We start from the raw sequence: 11,099 nt of genomic DNA on the forward strand, positions 1-11,099 counted from the left end.
TTCTCCCGTCGAGATGTTTTCATTGCAACTGATTGACAAATTGCCCTACATCGACGTAAATAAGCACTGAATTGATCAGTGTTTTAGTAGTAGCCATGATAAAAAATCATGGGCGTACATACTCGAGCAGGATTCGAACCCACGACCTCCTGATCACCGGACAGGCGTCATCACCACTAGACCACCGAGCTTTCGCCCAACAGCAAGTGTTGGTTCTAATCCTTATAGCATGCAGCGGGTACTGCTTTGTTATTCAAATTTTTTATGAAGTTCTCCCGTCGAGATGTTTTCATTGCAACTGATTGACAAATTGCGCTACATCGACGTAAATAAGCACTGAATTGATCAGTGTTTTAGTAGTAGCCATGATAAAAAATCATGGGCGTACATACTCGAGCAGGATTCGAACCCACGACCTCCTGATCACCGGACAGGCGTCATCTCCACTAGACCACCGAGCTTTCGCCCAACAGCAAGTGTTGGTTCTAATCCTTATAGCATGCAGCGGGTACTGCTTTGTTATTCAAATTTTTTATGAAGTTCTCCCGTCGAGATGTTTTCATTGCAACTGATTGACAAATTGCCCTACATCGACGTAAATAAGCACTGAATTGATCAGTGTTTTAGTAGTAGCCATGATAAAAAATCATGGGCGTACATACTCGAGCAGGATTCGAACCCACGACCTCCTGATCACCGGACAGGCGTCATCTCCACTAGACCACCGAGCTTTCGCCCAACAGCAAGTGTTGGTTCTAATCCTTATAGCATGCAGCGGGTACTGCTTTGTTATTCAAATTTTTTATGAAGTTCTCCCGTCGAGATGTTTTCATTGCAACTGATTGACAAATTGCCCTACATCGACGTAAATAAGCACTGAATTGATCAGTGTTTTAGTAGTAGCCATGATAAAAAATCATGGGCGTACATACTCGAGCAGGATTCGAACCCACGACCTCCTGATCACCGGACAGGCGTCATCACCACTAGACCACCGAGCTTTCGCCCAACAGCAAGTGTTGGTTCTAATCCTTATAGCATGCAGCGGGTACTGCTTTGTTATTCAAATTTTTTATGAAGTTCTCCCGTCGAGATATTTTCATTGCAACTGATTGACAAATTGCCCTACATCGACGTAAATAAGCACTGAATTGATCAGTGTTTTAGTAGTAGCCATGATAAAAAATCATGGGCGTACATACTCGAGCAGGATTCGAACCCACGACCTCCTGATCACCGGACAGGCGTCATCTCCACTAGACCACCGAGCTTTCGCCCAACAGCAAGTGTTGGTTCTAATCCTTATAGCATGCAGCGGGTACTGCTTTGTTATTCAAATTTTTTATGAAGTTCTCCCGTCGAGATGTTTTCATTGCAACTGATTGACAAATTGCCCTACATCGACGTAAATAAGCACTGAATTGATCAGTGTTTTAGTAGTAGCCATGATAAAAAAATCATGGGCGTACATACTCGAGCAGGATTCGAACCCACGACCTCCTGATCACCGGACAGGCGTCATCACCACTAGACCACCGAGCTTTCGCCCAACAGCAAGTGTTGGTTCTAATCCTTATAGCATGCAGCGGGTACTGCTTTGTTATTCAAATTTTTTATGAAGTTCTCCCGTCGAGATGTTTTCATTGCAACTGATTGACAAATTGCCCTACATCGACGTAAATAAGCACTGAATTGATCAGTGTTTTAGTAGTAGCCATGATAAAAAAATCATGGGCGTACATACTCGAGCAGGATTCGAACCCACGACCTCATGATCACCGGACAGGCGTCATCTCCACTAGACCACCGAGCTTTCGCCCAACAGCAAGTGTTGGTTCTAATCCTTATAGCATGCAGCGGGTACTGCTTTGTTATTCAAATTTTTTATGAAGTTCTCCCGTCGAGATGTTTTCATTGCAACTGATTGACAAATTGCCCTACATCGACGTAAATAAGCACTGAATTGATCAGTGTTTTAGTAGTAGCCATGATAAAAAATCATGGGCGTACATACTCGAGCAGGATTCGAACCCACGACCTCCTGATCACCGGACAGGCGTCATCTCCACTAGACCACCGAGCTTTCGCCCAACAGCAAGTGTTGGTTCTAATCCTTATAGCATGCAGCGGGTACTGCTTTGTTATTCAAATTTTTTATGAAGTTCTCCCGTCGAGATGTTTTCATTGCAACTGATTGACAAATTGCCCTACATCGACGTAAATAAGCACTGAATTGATCAGTGTTTTAGTAGTAGCCATGATAAAAAATCATGGGCGTACATACTCGAGCAGGATTCGAACCCACGACCTCCTGATCACCGGACAGGCGTCATCACCACTAGACCACCGAGCTGTCGCCCAACAGCAAGTGTTGGTTCTAATCCTTATAGCATGCAGCGGGTACTGCTTTGTTATTCAAATTTTTTATGAAGTTCTCCCGTCGAGATGTTTTCATTGCAACTGATTGACAAATTGCCCTACATCGACGTAAATAAGCACTGAATTGATCAGTGTTTTAGTAGTAGCCATGATAAAAAATCATGGGCGTACATACTCGAGCAGGATTCGAACCCACGACCTCCTGATCACCGGACAGGCGTCATCTCCACTAGACCACCGAGCTTTCGCCCAACAGCAAGTGTTGGTTCTAATCCTTATAGCATGCAGCGGGTACTGCTTTGTTATTCAATTTTTTTATGAAGTTCTCCCGTCGAGATGTTTTCATTGCAACTGATTGACAAATTGCCCTACATCGACGTAAATAAGCACTGAATTGATCAGTGTTTTAGTAGTAGCCATGATAAAAAATCATGGGCGTACATACTCGAGCAGGATTCGAACCCACGACCTCCTGATCACCGGACAGGCGTCATCTCCACTAGACCACCGAGCTTTCGCCCAACAGCAAGTGTTGGTTCTAATCCTTATAGCATGCAGCGGGTACTGCTTTGTTATTCAAATTTTTTATGAAGTTCTCCCGTCGAGATGTTTTCATTGCAACTGATTGACAAATTGCCCTACATCGACGTAAATAAGCACTGAATTGATCAGTGTTTTAGTAGTAGCCATGATAAAAAATCATGGGCGTACATACTCGAGCAGGATTCGAACCCACGACCTCCTGATCACCGGACAGGCGTCATCTCCACTAGACCACCGAGCTTTCGCCCAACAGCAAGTGTTGGTTCTAATCCTTATAGCATGCAGCGGGTACTGCTTTGTTATTCAAATTTTTTATGAAGTTCTCCCGTCGAGATGTTTTCATTGCAACTGATTGACAAATTGCCCTACATCGACGTAAATAAGCACTGAATTGATCAGTGTTTTAGTAGTAGCCATGATAAAAAAATCATGGGCGTACATACTCGAGCAGGATTCGAACCCACGACCTCCTGATCACCGGACAGGCGTCATCTCCACTAGACCACCGAGCTTTCGCCCAACAGCAAGTGTTGGTTCTAATCCTTATAGCATGCAGCGGGTACTGCTTTGTTATTCAAATTTTTTATGAAGTTCTCCCGTCGAGATGTTTTCATTGCAACTGATTGACAAATTGCCCTACATCGACGTAAATAAGCACTGAATTGATCAGTGTTTTAGTAGTAGCCATGATAAAAAATCATGGGCGAACATACTCGAGCAGGATTCGAACCCACGACCTCCTGATCACCGGACAGGCGTCATCTCCACTAGACCACCGAGCTGTCGCCAAACAGCAAGTGTTGGTTCTAATCCTTATAGCATGCAGCGGGTACTGCTTTGTTATTCAAATTTTTTATGAAGTTCTCCCGTCGAGATGTTTTCATTGCAACTGATTGACAAATTGCCCTACATCGACGTAAATAAGCACTGAATTGATCAGTGTTTTAGTAGTAGCCATGATAAAAAATCATGGGCGTACATACTCGAGCAGGATTCGAACCCACGACCTCCTGATCACCGGACAGGCGTCATCTCCACTAGACCACCGAGCTTTCGCCCAACAGCAAGTGTTGGTTCTAATCCTTATAGCATGCAGCGGGTACTGCTTTGTTATTCAATTTTTTTTTTATGAAGTTCTCCCATCGAGATGTTTTCATTGCAACTGATTGACAAAATTGCCCTACATCGACGTAAATAAGCACTGAATTGATCAGTGTTTTAGTAGTAGCCATGATAAAAAAATCATGGGCGTACATACTCGAGCAGGATTCGAACCCACGACCTCCTGATCACCGGACAGGCGTCATCTCCACTAGACCACCGAGCTTTCGCCCAACAGCAAGTGTTGGTTCTAATCCTTATAGCATGCAGCGGGTACTGCTTTGTTATTCAAATTTTTTATGAAGTTCTCCCGTCGAGATGTTTTCATTGCAACTGATTGACAAATTGCCCTACATCGACGTAAATAAGCACTGAATTGATCAGTGTTTTAGTAGTAGCCATGATAAAAAATCATGGGCGTACATACTCGAGCAGGATTCGAACCCACGACCTCCTGATCACCGGACAGGCGTCATCTCCACTAGACCACCGAGCTTTCGCCCAACAGCAAGTGTTGGTTCTAATCCTTATAGCATGCAGCGGGTACTGCTTTGTTATTCAAATTTTTTATGAAGTTCTCCCGTCGAGATGTTTTCATTGCAACTGATTGACAAATTGCCCTACATCGACGTAAATAAGCACTGAATTGATCAGTGTTTTAGTAGTAGCCATGATAAAAAATCATGGGCGTACATACTCGAGCAGGATTCGAACCCACGACCTCCTGATCACCGGACAGGCGTCATCTCCACTAGACCACCGAGCTTTCGCCCAACAGCAAGTGTTGGTTCTAATCCTTATAGCATGCAGCGGGTACTGCTTTGTTATTCAATTTTTTTATGAAGTTCTCCCGTCGAGATGTTTTCATTGCAACTGATTGACAAATTGCCCTACATCGACGTAAATAAGCACTGAATTGATCAGTGTTTTAGTAGTAGCCATGATAAAAAATCATGGGCGTACATACTCGAGCAGGATTCGAACCCACGACCTCCTGATCACCGGACAGGCGTCATCTCCACTAGACCACCGAGCTTTCGCCCAACAGCAAGTGTTGGTTCTAATCCTTATAGCATGCAGCGGGTACTGCTTTGTTATTCAAATTTTTTATGAAGTTCTCCCGTCGAGATGTTTTCATTGCAACTGATTGACAAATTGCCCTACATCGACGTAAATAAGCACTGAATTGATCAGTGTTTTAGTAGTAGCCATGATAAAAAATCATGGGCGTACATACTCGAGCAGGATTCGAACCCACGACCTCCTGATCACCGGACAGGCGTCATCTCCACTAGACCACCGAGCTTTCGCCCAACAGCAAGTGTTGGTTCTAATCCTTATAGCATGCAGCGGGTACTGCTTTGTTATTCAAATTTTTTATGAAGTTCTCCCGTCGAGATGTTTTCATTGCAACTGATTGACAAATTGCCCTACATCGACGTAAATAAGCACTGAATTGATCAGTGTTTTAGTAGTAGCCATGATAAAAAAATCATGGGCGTACATACTCGAGCAGGATTCGAACCCACGACCTCCTGATCACCGGACAGGCGTCATCTCCACTAGACCACCGAGCTTTCGCCCAACAGCAAGTGTTGGTTCTAATCCTTATAGCATGCAGCGGGTACTGCTTTGTTATTCAAATTTTTTATGAAGTTCTCCCGTCGAGATGTTTTCATTGCAACTGATTGACAAATTGCCCTACATCGACGTAAATAAGCTCTGAATTGATCAGTGTTTTAGTAGTAGCCATGATAAAAAATCATGGGCGAACATACTCGAGCAGGATTCGAACCCACGACCTCCTGATCACCGGACAGGCGTCATCTCCACTAGACCACCGAGCTGTCGCCAAACAGCAAGTGTTGGTTCTAATCCTTATAGCATGCAGCGGGTACTGCTTTGTTATTCAAATTTTTTATGAAGTTCTCCCGTCGAGATGTTTTCATTGCAACTGATTGACAAATTGCCCTACATCGACGTAAATAAGCACTGAATTGATCAGTGTTTTAGTAGTAGCCATGATAAAAAAATCATGGGCGTACATACTCGAGCAGGATTCGAACCCACGACCTCCTGATCACCGGACAGGCGTCATCTCCACTAGACCACCGAGCTTTCGCCCAACAGCAAGTGTTGGTTCTAATCCTTATAGCATGCAGCGGGTACTGCTTTGTTATTCAATTTTTTTTTTATGAAGTTCTCCCGTCGAGATGTTTTCATTGCAACTGATTGACAAATTGCCCTACATCGACGTAAATAAGCACTGAATTGATCAGTGTTTTAGTAGTAGCCATGATAAAAAATCATGGGCGTACATACTCGAGCAGGATTCGAACCCACGACCTCCTGATCACCGGACAGGCGTCATCTCCACTAGACCACCGAGCTTTCGCCCAACAGCAAGTGTTGGTTCTAATCCTTATAGCATGCAGCGGGTACTGCTTTGTTATTCAAATTTTTTATGAAGTTCTCCCGTCGAGATGTTTTCATTGCAACTGATTGACAAATTGCCCTACATCGACGTAAATAAGCACTGAATTGATCAGTGTTTTAGTAGTAGCCATGATAAAAAATCATGGGCGTACATACTCGAGCAGGATTCGAACCCACGACCTCCTGATCACCGGACAGGCGTCATCTCCACTAGACCACCGAGCTTTCGCCCAACAGCAAGTGTTGGTTCTAATCCTTATAGCATGCAGCGGGTACTGCTTTGTTATTCAAATTTTTTATGAAGTTCTCCCGTCGAGATGTTTTCATTGCAACTGATTGACAAATTGCCCTACATCGACGTAAATAAGCACTGAATTGATCAGTGTTTTAGTAGTAGCCATGATAAAAAATCATGGGCGTACATACTCGAGCAGGATTCGAACCCACGACCTCCTGATCACCGGACAGGCGTCATCTCCACTAGACCACCGAGCTTTCGCCCAACAGCAAGTGTTGGTTCTAATCCTTATAGCATGCAGCGGGTACTGCTTTGTTATTCAAATTTTTTATGAAGTTCTCCCGTCGAGATGTTTTCATTGCAACTGATTGACAAATTGCCCTACATCGACGTAAATAAGCACTGAATTGATCAGTGTTTTAGTAGTAGCCATGATAAAAAATCATGGGCGTACATACTCGAGCAGGATTCGAACCCACGACCTCCTGATCACCGGACAGGCGTCATCTCCACTAGACCACCGAGCTTTCGCCCAACAGCAAGTGTTGGTTCTAATCCTTATAGCATGCAGCGGGTACTGCTTTGTTATTCAAATTTTTTATGAAGTTCTCCCGTCGAGATGTTTTCATTGCAACTGATTGACAAATTGCCCTACATCGACGTAAATAAGCACTGAATTGATCAGTGTTTTAGTAGTAGCCATGATAAAAAATCATGGGCGTACATACTCGAGCAGGATTCGAACCCACGACCTCCTGATCACCGGACAGGCGTCATCTCCACTAGACCACCGAGCTTTCGCCCAACAGCAAGTGTTGGTTCTAATCCTTATAGCATGCAGCGGGTACTGCTTTGTTATTCAAATTTTTTATGAAGTTCTCCCGTCGAGATGTTTTCATTGCAACTGATTGACAAATTGCCCTACATCGACGTAAATAAGCACTGAATTGATCAGTGTTTTAGTAGTAGCCATGATAAAAAATCATGGGCGTACATACTCGAGCAGGATTCGAACCCACGACCTCCTGATCACCGGACAGGCGTCATCTCCACTAGACCACCGAGCTTTCGCCCAACAGCAAGTGTTGGTTCTAATCCTTATAGCATGCAGCGGGTACTGCTTTGTTATTCAAATTTTTTATGAAGTTCTCCCGTCGAGATGTTTTCATTGCAACTGATTGACAAATTGCCCTACATCGACGTAAATAAGCACTGAATTGATCAGTGTTTTAGTAGTAGCCATGATAAAAAAATCATGGGCGTACATACTCGAGCAGGATTCGAACCCACGACCTCCTGATCACCGGACAGGCGTCATCTCCACTAGACCACCGAGCTTTCGCCCAACAGCAAGTGTTGGTTCTAATCCTTATAGCATGCAGCGGGTACTGCTTTGTTATTCAAATTTTTTATGAAGTTCTCCCGTCGAGATGTTTTCATTGCAACTGATTGACAAATTGCCCTACATCGACGTAAATAAGCACTGAATTGATCAGTGTTTTAGTAGTAGCCATGATAAAAAATCATGGGCGTACATACTCGAGCAGGATTCGAACCCACGACCTCCTGATCACCGGACAGGCGTCATCTCCACTAGACCACCGAGCTTTCGCCCAACAGCAAGTGTTGGTTCTAATCCTTATAGCATGCAGCGGGTACTGCTTTGTTATTCAAATTTTTTATGAAGTTCTCCCGTCGAGATGTTTTCATTGCAACTGATTGACAAATTGCCCTACATCGACGTAAATAAGCACTGAATTGATCAGTGTTTTAGTAGTAGCCATGATAAAAAATCATGGGCGTACATACTCGAGCAGGATTCGAACCCACGACCTCCTGATCACCGGACAGGCGTCATCTCCACTAGACCACCGAGCTTTCGCCCAACAGCAAGTGTTGGTTCTAATCCTTATAGCATGCAGCGGGTACTGCTTTGTTATTCAAATTTTTTATGAAGTTCTCCCGTCGAGATGTTTTCATTGCAACTGATTGACAAATTGCCCTACATCGACGTAAATAAGCACTGAATTGATCAGTGTTTTAGTAGTAGCCATGATAAAAAATCATGGGCGTACATACTCGAGCAGGATTCGAACCCACGACCTCCTGATCACCGGACAGGCGTCATCTCCACTAGACCACCGAGCTTTCGCCCAACAGCAAGTGTTGGTTCTAATCCTTATAGCATGCAGCGGGTACTGCTTTGTTATTCAAATTTTTTATGAAGTTCTCCCGTCGAGATGTTTTCATTGCAACTGATTGACAAATTGCCCTACATCGACGTAAATAAGCACTGAATTGATCAGTGTTTTAGTAGTAGCCATGATAAAAAATCATGGGCGTACATACTCGAGCAGGATTCGAACCCACGACCTCCTGATCACCGGACAGGCGTCATCTCCACTAGACCACCGAGCTTTCGCCCAACAGCAAGTGTTGGTTCTAATCCTTATAGCATGCAGCGGGTACTGCTTTGTTATTCAAATTTTTTTATGAAGTTCTCCCGTCGAGATGTTTTCATTGCAACTGATTGACAAATTGCCCTACATCGACGTAAATAAGCACTGAATTGATCAGTGTTTTAGTAGTAGCCATGATAAAAAATCATGGGCGTACATACTCGAGCAGGATTCGAACCCACGACCTCCTGATCACCGGACAGGCGTCATCTCCACTAGACCACCGAGCTTTCGCCCAACAGCAAGTGTTGGTTCTAATCCTTATAGCATGCAGCGGGTACTGCTTTGTTATTCAAATTTTTTATGAAGTTCTCCCGTCGAGATGTTTTCATTGCAACTGATTGACAAATTGCCCTACATCGACGTAAATAAGCACTGAATTGATCAGTGTTTTAGTAGTAGCCATGATAAAAAATCATGGGCGTACATACTCGAGCAGGATTCGAACCCACGACCTCCTGATCACCGGACAGGCGTCATCTCCACTAGACCACCGAGCTTTCGCCCAACAGCAAGTGTTGGTTCTAATCCTTATAGCATGCAGCGGGTACTGCTTTGTTATTCAAATTTTTTATGAAGTTCTCCCGTCGAGATGTTTTCATTGCAACTGATTGACAAATTGCCCTACATCGACGTAAATAAGCACTGAATTGATCAGTGTTTTAGTAGTAGCCATGATAAAAAAATCATGGGCGTACATACTCGAGCAGGATTCGAACCCACGACCTCCTGATCACCGGACAGGCGTCATCTCCACTAGACCACCGAGCTTTCGCCCAACAGCAAGTGTTGGTTCTAATCCTTATAGCATGCAGCGGGTACTGCTTTGTTATTCAAATTTTTTATGAAGTTCTCCCGTCGAGATGTTTTCATTGCAACTGATTGACAAATTGCCCTACATCGACGTAAATAAGCACTGAATTGATCAGTGTTTTAGTAGTAGCCATGATAAAAAATCATGGGCGAACATACTCGAGCAGGATTCGAACCCACGACCTCCTGATCACCGGACAGGCGTCATCTCCACTAGACCACCGAGCTGTCGCCAAACAGCAAGTGTTGGTTCTAATCCTTATAGCATGCAGCGGGTACTGCTTTGTTATTCAAATTTTTTATGAAGTTCTCCCGTCGAGATGTTTTCATTGCAACTGATTGACAAATTGCCCTACATCGACGTAAATAAGCACTGAATTGATCAGTGTTTTAGTAGTAGCCATGATAAAAAAATCATGGGGTACATACTCGAGCAGGATTCGAACCCACGACCTCCTGATCACCGGACAGGCGTCATCTCCACTAGACCACCGAGCTTTCGCCCAACAGCAAGTGTTGGTTCTAATCCTTATAGCATGCAGCGGGTACTGCTTTGTTATTCAATTTTTTTTTTATGAAGTTCTCCCATCGAGATGTTTTCATTGCAACTGATTGACAAAATTGCCCTACATCGACGTAAATAAGCACTGAATTGATCAGTGTTTTAGTAGTAGCCATGATAAAAAAATCATGGGCGTACATACTCGAGCAGGATTCGAACCCACGACCTCCTGATCACCGGACAGGCGTCATCTCCACTAGACCACCGAGCTTTCGCCCAACAGCAAGTGTTGGTTCTAATCCTTATAGCATGCAGCGGGTACTGCTTTGTTATTCAAATTTTTTATGAAGTTCTCCCGTCGAGATGTTTTCATTGCAACTGATTGACAAATTGCCCTACATCGACGTAAATAAGCACTGAATTGATCAGTGTTTTAGTAGTAGCCATGATAAAAAATCATGGGCGTACATACTCGAGCAGGATTCGAACCCACGACCTCCTGATCACCGGACAGGCGTCATCTCCACTAGACCACCGAGCTTTCGCCCAACAGCAAGTGTTGGTTCTAATCCTTATAGCATGCAGCGGGTACTGCTTTGTTATTCAAATTTTTTATGAAGTTCTCCCG

This window comes from Diadema antillarum, unplaced genomic scaffold (assembly GCF_040938485.1).
Source record: "Diadema antillarum isolate AM-2024a unplaced genomic scaffold, OU_Dant_1.0 seq00001829_RagTag, whole genome shotgun sequence".
Taxonomy (NCBI): domain Eukaryota; kingdom Metazoa; phylum Echinodermata; class Echinoidea; order Diadematoida; family Diadematidae; genus Diadema; species Diadema antillarum.